At 37.5% G+C, this 12209-nt stretch overlaps 1 long non-coding RNA gene across 2 annotated transcripts; it reads right to left on the bottom strand.

Moving 5' to 3' along the window:
- Window positions 1-2852: 2852 nt before the first annotated feature.
- On the bottom strand, window positions 2853-7219 carry LOC128817040 (uncharacterized). 2 transcript variants are annotated; one of them, XR_008440080.1, is made up of 4 exons: window positions 7079-7219; window positions 6635-6714; window positions 6350-6549; window positions 2853-3401 (listed from the first exon to the last, which is right to left on the bottom strand). It is a non-coding gene; the product is annotated as an uncharacterized LOC128817040 (long non-coding RNA). The 2 variants fall into 2 exon arrangements; XR_008440079.1 differs by having other exon boundaries at window positions 7136-7219.
- Window positions 7220-12209: the final 4990 nt, after the last annotated feature.

Here is a 12209-nt window from a genome sequence, read left to right as displayed (position 1 = left end):
TTCCCACAGAGTTGGGATGTTGGGCTCTGATGTGCAGTGGCACTTGGGTACCTGACCTGCAGGGACACCACTGTCAGTTAAGCAGCAAAGAATTTTTGAGGTCCTGTCTCAACAGGTGTGGGGAAAATGCAGTTCTTTCTTATACAACAGCATGGATTCCCTTTTTGTGCTGTTTTTCTTATGTAGACTTAATAAACTCTGTTTTTTCTGTTGTTTGGATGTTCTGCCTTTCAGCCTGTGCACTTTATACATACATCCAAAAGCACTTCCTTGAGCAGCTTTCTTTTTTTAGCACTGTTTTCCATCCACAGAAGTCTCACAACGTGAATGAGAAAGAAGTATGTCCTTAATTTGTGGTGTTGTCACCAACACCAGAGTGGTCTCCATATCATTCCTGTGAAAATAATCTGGCACAGGCAGGAAGATGAAGTGTTAGCTCTGTCAGCCAAGCACCTGTATCCAATCTTCTCTAGTCAGATTTTGTGTGTAATGTGGAAAAATGTGCAGTAAAGGGTCGGGTAATGTCCAGGCAAGTAACTGTAAGTCATGACCTCACATGTAAATACCTGTGCAGGCAGCAGTGTAGGAGTTCATGCTGCTCTGGCTGACTATCACGACCTAAATTTATCTCTAGAGAAGAGTTAAAAACTGATAGATGTCAGTGTAACAGCAGCACTGTCTCCAGGCTTAAAGAGTTTCTGGCACTGTTGTGGATAGGAAATTCCTTCATTAGCTACTGCAGATCCTGTTCCTGAGGCGTTCTTTCCTTGATGCCCTTATTAGATGAGATACCCAAATATTTATAGGATGTTTGTTTATCTACCTATTTGCTTGGAGGCCAAATGCCTTCTTGCAAAGAAAACATCTCCTGCTCTTTGCTACAGACTGAACTGTTGTGTATTTTGAGCCAGGACACAGGAGCTGGAGATGCATATTTGTTCCTTCTCCATAACCACCAGGAAAGATGAGTTGTTCCAAGAGTTCTTGCTGAGGTGCAGTGGCACCACACTACAGTTCTTATTTAAAGCTGAGCCTTCCTTAGTAAATTGAATTTTTGACAGCTGTTTAGGTCTGTTACGTGTGCATAGTCACAAGCTGCCTGATCAGCTTTAAAATATTTTGAGAAAGGATGCACCATGTTAACTGCTAAGCAAAATAGTAACATCTGCCATAAGAACTTTGCAAATAAGGTCAGGATGGGACTGTTGGTTGACAAAACCAATATGATTGCCAATGAGAAGTCATTCTTTACCTCATTTATGGTACTTTTGGCAAATTCGATCCATTCGTTAACATTGAGACCTTATAAATTAGAAAAAGCCCTTTCCTTGCGTTAGTATATAAAGTGAGCAAGATCTGTTCCAGCAATTCCATAGGATCTGTTACCAGTCTTCATTCCAGCTGCAATTAATAAATAAGCCTGCTGCTTCTTATTTTTCCCTTTGCATTTTCATGTGTTAGTTCATTCTTACAAATAGCTTGTTACATCATATGAGAGAATATTATAATAGGCTGCATTGTGGGTTTTAAATATCATCAGTTAAAAAAACACATTCCTAAGCAAGTGAAAAGAATGCCTAGCAATTGAAAAGAGTGGGGATGCTAAAAAATTCTCAGGCTTGGAGCTCATTGCAATCTTTCATGGGAAGGATTACATGGATTTGTGCTTTAGCAATACCTATATCTGAAAATGTAAACCAAATGTGATAGGTTAGTGTGGTACTGAACTCTTCTGGAAGAGGCAAAGTATAGTGAAATTCTTGATTTGTGAGCAAAGTGATTATTATTTAGGGAAATAGATGGAAAGACATTTTTTGCTGGATCCTGTTGAAAATTGAGTTGTTACTGCTGTAAAATGCTATGAGTGATGTGAAGCTGGGATGTGTAAATTTGAAAACTGAACATCAAATAAACTACAGGAGTCATAGGGTTTTTTCCTTGGAAACAGGGATGACCATTAAGGTTTCTGTTAGTTTTGAACTGTACGTGCATGACCAGTACCTAAAGTCCTGACAGGTTTTTCTTTCCTTTGTTCTTTATTTCAACCAAGATTATCTCTGCTGAGGCTGGTGGAATCACTCCCACTCTGTGTTTTAAATAAAAGCCAAGTTGAATCTGTGGGGAGCACTGCCTGCATGAGGTGTGGAGGAACAGCTGTATTGTCATGAATACAAACAAGCAGAGACCTGCAAAATGTCTGTAAATGCAGATCATGGGTTTTACAACAACAAAAAAATCCTTTCAGCATTAACAAATTCTGGTTTTAGAGGTGTTGTCCTTGCTGCTTTATAAGAATGTCCATTGTTTAGTTCTTGTTTCAAACATTATGAATTCTCCCAGTGTGGATTATTTACATAAAATTATTTCAACAACATCTGTGTAAACAGCATTTGTATCCTGTGAATCTTGTGTACACTTCTTTAGAAGATTTCATAGGCTCCCATTTTGTGTACAGAGGGTACATGTTATAACATGTTTTATTCAGACTTTATATGTAATTCAGATTTAAAGCTCATTGAAAGTATATAAGAAAGGGCTGTCATGCCCTGAGAGTCAGCAGGTGTTACAATATTTGGACATAACTATATGTATGTAGTACAGCAAAGCCTTTAGTGGGGTATAAAGTGTAAAATATTTTTTTTCTAAAGTACAGTGATCTGCTGCAGGGCAAAATACATCTACTCATCCTGCAAACAGATTAAATAATGGTCAACTTTGTCCATTTCCTTCATTTCCCAACTATAGCCACAGAACATATTTTCAGGAATATATAAATGTATGGAACACTTGTAAAAGCAGTATGTTGGTCATAAGCAAGAAGACTATAAACAAGCTGAAGTCATCTTATCAAATTCAATTTATTTTAATTACTTGTAAATGAAAGTATAGTTGGACCATGTCATGTCCATGACCTCTGTAGAAAATGTTTATCTGGCATTTTTGAGCTGAGGTTGTCCAGCAAAAACAGAGGCTTATTGTGCTATTTTCATTTAAGCTATCAACAGCTCTAATGCATCTCACACCAATTCCTTTACAATATACTGAATTGCTGTGAAACATAACTTTTTCTGTAGTTAATCATTCTGCCAGGAGATGCCTTCTGAGAATACCAGCAGCCTCACCTGCCTTTTGCAGTTAATACAGTGGAGGCACTGACACGTTTGTCTGAGGAGGACTCAGAGTTAATTATTGAGCTAGAGAACCTTTTTACACCATTCTGAACATATTTTTACCCTTTAAAAGAATTCCTTGTGTATGTCTCTTGTCAGCAAAGGGGTTGGATGTGATCTTTGGTGGGTGGTCATGTCTACTCTCCTCACAAGTCCTTTACTGCACACAGTGTGACCTTAAATTCACCTTAAATCTTATGGCCTGGGAAGAATCATTGTAACAGATAAAACCTAGGAGAGAAAGCACCAGAAGTTAACTATTAGCACCAAGGAATAATACCTATTTGATTTTCTTTTGCTGCATGGTCTAGTTGCAAGAAGGAACAGATGAAAGTGAGAGCATGGGAAAAAATAAACACCTTGCTTTGGTTTGGCCTCCTTACATTAGTTGTGGTCAGCTGTACATGTACAGCAATGCAGAGCAGATGTCAAACCTTCACTGATTTCCACTGCAAATAGAAATCCAAAAATATGCAGTTTTCTCCCTTACTCCTGTTTGGACATTTCAGTATAACTCTGTGAAAGAAACAAGACAATCTTTGTTCTGCAGACTTCAGTGTAAATAATTTTAAAAAGTTTTCAGTGGAAAGGATTGAATATTACCCAAGGAACGCCAGACTCTGACATCCATCTCTCTTTATCCTTTATCTCCCTTGCTCTGTCTTTCCCTGTCAACACTTGTTTTCTCCAAGGTGTATATATATATATATATGTGTGTGTGTGTGTAACGAAAAATGCCACACATTTGATTTGAGGGCTTTGTTAGCAAAGTACAGGCCCAGTTTTGCACTTCGCTCAAAAGCAAATGCAGCCTGTTGGTGGTTTAGGACATTTTGTAGCTAAAGCACTCTACAGAGCCCTGATGCTATCAAGAACTCCATGAGCTGTGTTTGTTTTTGAAGCATAATGTAGGTTTGGAAATAAAAGAACAGGGAGAGGAAAACACAAAATGTCAATACTGGCTTTTAAAACTTAGAGTTTTCTGGTTTTTTGTTTGTTTTTTTTTTTTTATTGTGGGGTGGACTTTGTCTTGCTGAGAACACGAAGTTCTTGTAAGAGTTGATGTTAATGTTGAATGAACAGCACTTTTGAAATTCTGACAACTTCTGTTAATGTACCTAATAATGAATGTAGATGTCAGTATTGGCATCTTGAGCTTTGATAGCTCTGATATGTCAATTACATTTTCCCATAGTCCAGTCTGTTTGATTTCTTCATTCTTCATACTTTTAAAGTCAGAAATAATATTACTATATAACTATGATAATATACATACAATATACAAAATATATATATAATATATAATATATAACTAATATAACTATATAGAAATAATATAACTATACAAATGTTCATGTGCTTGACTGCATATATTATAAAAAATACAGGTGATTAATAGTTCTGGAAGTCTATAAAGCCCTTTCGATTAGAGGAAGACAAAGATTTTTGTACTAATTAGGAAAGGTTACAAATGGTATTTTCCTTCATGAGTATTTGTTTGAGTCTGATAGTTATTTGCATTGTTAAAATCTGTTAGAGATCATGTTCTTGGGTACAAAAGGCTGCCTAGTCAGATAATGGAAAATCCATCGTTTATAACAATGATTCATTCACTAAATTCTTCTGTGTGACTGGTGAGCTGACAAATGTGTTCCCCAGGCTGTTCTTATAGGAGCAAGTCAGTTGTGGATGCTGAAATCCACACAGGCTTTGCATTTGGGCTGTCCAACCTAACACACAAGCAACCATTATATACTCTGAGGATGGAGATGGATAACACACACATGCAAACCCTTGAATATTCTCAGTCATTGTGGGTAAGGAATAATCCTTTGTATCCTTATTAATGGAAAACTTACTTGGATATTTTTTTTTTCACAGAGTTATAATTTTCCTTATATTTATCTTCATTTCTTCCTAAAGCATCTATCATGATCAGCAGTAGATTTTGTAAGACTTCATACCAAAATAAAGCAAATAATGACATTTCATGCAAATTTGCTGTGAGAGTCCTCTAGTGCAGCCTGAAGAACTCTCTGTTGGATGTTGTGCACATATTTAAGTGTAATTGCCAGTGTCTGCAGGCATCTAAAAAGCAAGGAGAAGGGTGGTCCCCAGCATTATTGACTGTGTTTAAAAAGGAGTGAAGAAAAGGTAATTTAGATTTCAAATTGGATTAGCAGATGGATTTACAGTCTGTAGGTGGAAGAAACCAGACTTGAACTTCACCTGTGTTTCTATATAATGCTTTTAGTCTAGGCTTAGTCTTGTTTATTTCCTTCTAAGTTCATAATTTCTTTCCAATTTTGGTTATAAGTGATCAGCCAATTTTGAATCCTTGGATATGTATCAAAATGCTATTTTTAATTTTCTAAAGTACAATGCAGGGTGCTAAATTGTAGGAATGACATTTTAATGGCTCTTTTTGGGGAAAAAAATATGCATCTTCCATCTTTTTCTTGTTTGTGGTTAGAAAATGCTGAAGCAGTCTTGGGTTCTATTGGTTTTGTACTTTTGCAGTTCCAAAGCTGGTTTTGCTGTGCACTCTCCAAGCTCCAGCACATCCATAACTCGCACACACGCTTAATTTAAAGCACCAGGAGTCATGTGAGTCACAGGACATGAATGTTTGTGGATTTAGCAAAAGACTTCTTCATATGCTCTCCAGAAAAATCATGGTCTTTATTTAGAAGTTTTTACGTGTCAGTTCTAAGATTAGTCTTGCCCAAGTGATTTAGGAATACTTAGACTCTGTGGGAATTGTTTTCTGTGAGCATGCTGAGGATGCCTTATTTTCCATTTCATCACACTAAATGTCATCTTAGGTTTAATGTGTTGACCAATTAATGACTGTGTTCAGGGTTTTTTTCTGTAAAAATATTATTACAATGCAAGACAAAAGACTAATTGTGATTGTGTGATAATGACTCTCCAGTGTTACACGCACTGTTGCTCAAGTGCTTGATTAACAATCAGCCACTGATGACAAATACAACTAATTTTTTAATATATGTTCAGGGTTTTGCTCTCATTTTCTATAAAAGTTATTGAAATAACCTTTTGTGCTAGTGGCACCATCTTGCTTGAAAGGTTCCGAAAATACAGAACTCTATCATGAACTAAAAAAATTGTCTTTATCAGAAAGGTGAAGACAGTGATAATTCTATTGAAGTTCTTACCCATGCCAAGCTTGGATCTCTCCTGGTCATATGTAGATGTTTTTAAATAGTCTCACTTGTTAGGTCCATTTGAACACTGGTCCTAGTATGTAGAATCTTATCTTCTGAAAGATTCTTGACAAATTTATCCAGCTACTGAGTGATTTTGTCAGGTTTTCTTCAAAAGTACAAATTAGCTGACCTTCCGGTAATATTTTCATCTAATAAATTAACTGCACAATGACTTGCAATAAACCAAATGAAGCACATTAAATACACACATTTTTACAGTCTTAAATAACCTACCTGCTTCTTTTATCCCATAGACTTGATATAAAATTGAGTTAAATCTTCCTTCAGTGGGGCAGGTTTTGTTTTTCTTCACTCTGTGCGAACAGAAAAACACTCAGTGAAAATCAGACCATAGTAATACCAATGAGTGCTGTCACTGATGTCAGAGAAACCAAGATTTCACCAAATATGTGTGATAAAACACAGCATATTTTTAGAACAGAAATATTGAGAATTTAAATTCCATTTTAATTGCATGGTGTAAATCTGAAATAATTCCATTGACTTCAGGAGATCCGTTACAGATTTTTATCAGTCTGATAAAAATGGATTTTAACCAATGGCTGTAAACTGAAAGAAAATGTAAATTTCTCAAATCTGTTATTCTGAACAAGAAAGAGACCAAGCTGATGTGTCTAAATCCTTATTATTCTTTTCTAACCGAAATAACATTATCACCTGCTTAGATTAAGGCCCCTGATTTGTGTCAAAACTCTATAATGTCTGTGAGCCTACATTAAATGAAATTCTTGCTGTCCTCACACCACAGACTTCTCAGTTATCTCTTTGCGCTCAACATTCAGTCCTAGTTTTACAGAGCCTTTGATTTCCTCTCCTTCCTCCCACTTTGAGCCCTTGGTCAGTGGGAAGTGAGGAAGCCTCTCCAGCCCCAGCAGGCGTGTGGCCAGCTGGCAAAAAGCTGCTGCTCTTGCTTGGCCTGGCTTTGCAGGGAATAAGGAACTGCACAGCAGACTGGAACAATGGAGAATTCAGCTCCCTCTTGAGTTCTCGGCTCGGGTTGAATCCCTGTATTCCCGCAGTTACCATGGCTCTTTCTCCCAGAATGAACCTAAAGAGAGCACCAAGTTCCAAAATTTTTCCAATGTCTTAGAGGGTTACTAAGTTGACTTGCATTTCTAAATTGTTTGCTATTCAGTTAAGCCCATTTTCTTGTTTCTTTTCCTTTTTTTCTTTCTTTGTTTCTCCTCAGGGATGATTCAGTATAAAAACATGTTTGTCTATATTAAGGGGATTCTGTTATACATTTGGGATATGTTGGGATTTTTTTCCCCGTTAACTTCAGTGGAAACAGAATAAAGCCTAAATAGGGATTTTGTTGTTTTTGTTGTTAATTTGTTCTCCACTGTTCTGCTATAGCTTGTTTTCTCCACTATCTCTGCTTTTTTTCATGTCTGAACTTGAACTTGCTTGGAGTCAAGTGATGCCAAACTTCTAAATCTGTTCTGAGGGAGTTTGAGATGAGGCAAACAGCATTTGAGTGGAAATGTTATGTCATAGTAACAAATGCCTATGGATTAGTTAGTTTATTTCCAGGACCTCATGGGCTATACATTGCTATTTATAATTTAACTTTCTCAAGCAGCCACGACTGTGTTTATGTTGCCATGGTGTTCCTTGCCATACTTGAGGGTGGATAGTAAATGCTATAATTGAAAATTGATACTCCCACTGAATTAAGGGTAACAGGTGGTTATGTTTTTATTTAATCATGCTGCAAGCATAATACAAGTTAAATGTAGATACCTCTACTCCTGCCTCTTTGCCAAGACATTTTCAGACATGCAAGTTTGTCTTCAGTGGCCAGGACTGGAGTAAACAACATGAGTGATTTGTCTTGTGACAGGCCAGGGAATGTCAGTGGCCATCAATGAGCATCCTCCACTTCAGACTTCAGAAGCAAATGTTCTTCTGCAGGAGGGAAGGAGCTGCTCTGGTGCACAGGGACAAGTCTCTGTCTCATCCTCCCCCTGGGGACTGGACTGTGGGTAAAGCTCTGGTTCCTGACCAGCATCTGAGGAGCAGCAATTGCTGTTTGCTTGTGATCTCCACACATTAGCCCTTTACCTCATCTCAACTCTTCATTTCCTTCTGTTTTCCACTGAAGTTTTCCACATTTTCCATGTGGGCAAGACACATCCTCCTATCACAACTATTCAAAGAATCCCTCTCTCATGACCATAAGAATAGTCTTGATTAAATTTTGTCAGCTCCAATAGAATCAGTTAAATGGTGTATCTACAATACATCATACATGAATCACATAATATATAAATGCATGTTTTCACATGTGAATATACATATTTTTCCATTCTTCAGAGTAAAAAGACAGAAAGACACAGATACTATCCTAAATTATTCTTAACATTTAGGTGGGGAAAAAAAAGGTGTTGTAGATTTTTCTCCCTAAAATAGTCTAAGATGTGAAAATTAAATAATTCAAAATAATTTCATGCTCTGTATTTAGTGCAAAAAGCCATATGCCCAGGATTATAAACTAACCAGGTGCAAATACTTCAGTCAGGATTGTGTGGTTATTATCAAAGGCATTTATAAAATATGTGTTAATAGACCCATACCAAGGATGCCTAATTGGTGCAATTGTGTGAGCAGTGAAGTGCAGAGTGGAGCTTGCTGCCTGAGTTCTGCACAGCAGTCTCCTGTTGAGGATTTTTGTACTGTTTTTAGAAGCAGCTGTCAGACTTTGGTCTTTATTAAGTTTGGCTAATTGGATCCTCCAATTTTTCCTATAGCTATAGGATATAAAATGAATTTTCAGGAGTGGGAGATGTGTGCATGCACACAGTTTTCTCTTTAACTCAGTTCAGTGTTGTTTCTTGTTTCTCGTTTCTCAATTTTCCTTTCACATTTTACCATTTTGTAAAGCAAAGCCAAACAAAATAGCTTTCATGGACGGTATGTTTTGTCATATTTTGGTTTTTAAGCTGGTTTACATTGGCTGGAAATATCCACGTTATTTAAACCAGCTTGCTTTGTACACAGGACCGAGAGTCAGAAAATGTCTTAAAGGTTTGCAAGGTCTTTAAGGCCTTTTACAAGCTCACAGCAATTGCATTCCTTTCCATGGGTTGTTATACTTAACATCTTTGTTTGCAGGCCTTTTCCACAATTTTGGAAGTTAGACTTGCAAATTAAGTGAGCTACTTCAGGCTTATGTTATAGGTAGCACTTGATTGAGTTTATTGTTACAGACATTCCCTAGGGCCACTCACAAACTTCCATGTAACAGTGAGTGTGCAGTAAAGCATTAGGCTTTGAAGTGTTCATGCATATTTGATGGTAAGGGAAGGAGAGAACTCAGCATTGTAGCCAATTCAAACCTTTGACAAGAACAGTGAGTCAAGGAAAAAAAATTGAGTTTGCAAGATATTTTTGAGCAAAGGAAATAAAAAAGCATTGCTGAAGGTGATTAATGTAGATTAGTAGATCATGTGTTTTAAGGTCAGTGTCTTGGATTCACAGATCTAATGGAAATTCAGTCTCCAGCTTGGGTTTTTCTTGGCCTTTCTGAGCTTCCCCAGCTCAGCTGTCCATTCACCTCCTTTTGGAGATGTAGGACCTCTGCTTTCTTTTGGTGCTGGTACTGCAGGTACTGAGCTTGAAAGTCCCAGAGTCCTTGTGTAAACCTGTGCCTTGGAGCTGACTAGATCTCATCGAAATAGATACTGACCTGGGAAATAACTACCTCACTCTTCTAACCAGTGCTACCTGCGTGGGCACAAGAGCAAGAGTCTGGAGTGAAGCAAGGTCTTCATCAGCCACAAACCAGAATTTAGTCTTGAAGTTTATGAAAGCTTTGCCACCATGCTTTGCCAGGCTTCATTTTGTTGGGTTTATATCAGGTTATTCCACACTTTTCTTAAGCAGTTATCTATGCATATTCATTCTTAACAGTCACGATTCTCTGTGTGAAATTGTAGCATGAATTTTTATCTTGGTGTTGATGGGTGGTTCCTGATACTCCTGGCTCCTGTGCCGAGCATTCATTTCTCTGGTATTTTGCTTTTTAAATACAGGTTACACTGCAGTGAAAATGCTCTTGGTTTAAAACATTTTGTAGCCATTTTGTCAGTTAAAAGAAAATAAGTGAAAAGTAAGGGAAAAAGGAAGGACACGGAATGCATTTTTCAGAGAAAGGAATTTAAGTAATAAGGTTTATAGCAATAGAATTCACTTGCTCCATCAGATGACATTTAAAAGTATTTTCCATTTTTTGGAAACTGGAAATATTAAGAAACCATGTAAGAAAAGAAATAGACTTGCTGATTAAATAATTTATCATGCAATCACTGACATAAAAATAATGACAGAGCTGTTGAGGGACATTTTTGCCTGTCTTATCTTGCAAACCCTTCTTTTACTGTTGCACTTTTGACTCTTCCAGTCAAGAGTTTCAAAGCAAAAGGTCTTTTAGCTCTATCAACATTTCATCACCCCACTGATTTATGTGTGCAAATTGTTTGCATATGTCAGATTTAAACAAAAACTGTTTTGGAGGCACAGCAAACTTTGCAAGTTGACATATAAAGTTCACCTCAGTAAGTCAGCTGAAAATTTGGTTCCTTGTGTCCTTTCTGTAGCAAACTAGTGCACTGCATCTGCTTATGATATTCTAGAAAACAGGGAAAGAAAAATTATATCATCAAAGTCTAAAAGATGTAGATCACCAGTAGACTTTTTTTTACTATTTCTCATACCTGTATATTGACGCTAGTTTAAGACAGTTTCAAAGATCGATTATTTCTTCATATGTTGCATTTATACTGATGGAATAATGAGTTTCTGGAGCTTTTTTCCTGTTAAATCTTTAGCAATTTTTATAAACTAAAAAAAATATGCAAACTCTCCTGTGAAAGGTTTCTTGACAGAAGCCAGCGTTTTGGTGTATCTGTCTAATGAAGCTGCTCGGGGAATGGCTGTCGTGAAAATGCAAAGACCTGTGGGTGGCATAAAGCCATTCTGACATCCTGAGTATGGGATCCTTTTCAGGCAGACTCTGTACAACTCCACAAATTAATCATTACCTTGAGTTAGGATAGCACTGGGATGTGCATTGCATTTTGATCAGAACGAGAAATAACTTGCCCAGGATTGAAGGCTCATGTCCTGTATTCCCTGTATTCCTCTACTGCCAGTAGGGGAGGTCTGGTTTCCTCTCAGCTGACCTTCTGAGATGTTTCTCTGTAATTTCACACTGCTCAGCCCTGTGGCTCAGCTGTACCTCTCTGTTTCAGAAGTAGGAGCAGTACCAGATCTGTGTGACACAGGCTAACCAGCAGGAAACTGGGAGCTCTTTGGTTCCTCTGTGTGTAGAAGATCATGGTGAAGCCCAAGTTTTCATCCCTGAACTCTTCCATCTGTAGTGCTGAGGTGACCCTGTGGTGAATTTGGGCTAAAGAATTTTAAGCTGGTGTTCCAGGTGTTAATTCACTCTAAGGTCAAGGAGATAAAGTTACTGAGCTTTTCATCTAATCAGGAGTTGCTCTCTGAGCCTTGCAGGCTGCAAGTGATCACTGTAACTGTATCCTCTATGTTCTCTCCTTTTTTCTCTTTGTACTCTTTGTAATATGCCTCCCACTCCCTATTTTAAATCCTTTTTGTAGGAGGTTAATTTTGAAAATGTAACTTTCCATCCTTTTGGGTTCAAGTTAAGTTGCTCCAACCATCATTAATGATGAGTGGAGCACTTTCAGACCCAGAACAAATTCCTCTGGGACTTAGCTGATGCCCTCTCTCCAGTGTTAAAAATTATTTGTCTATTCATTTCACT

Source organism: Vidua macroura, chromosome 19 (assembly GCF_024509145.1).
Source record: "Vidua macroura isolate BioBank_ID:100142 chromosome 19, ASM2450914v1, whole genome shotgun sequence".
NCBI classification, from domain to species: domain Eukaryota; kingdom Metazoa; phylum Chordata; class Aves; order Passeriformes; family Viduidae; genus Vidua; species Vidua macroura.
The sequence above is the reverse complement of the archived record's forward strand: the minus strand, read 5'-3'. Positions and strand labels throughout refer to the sequence as shown.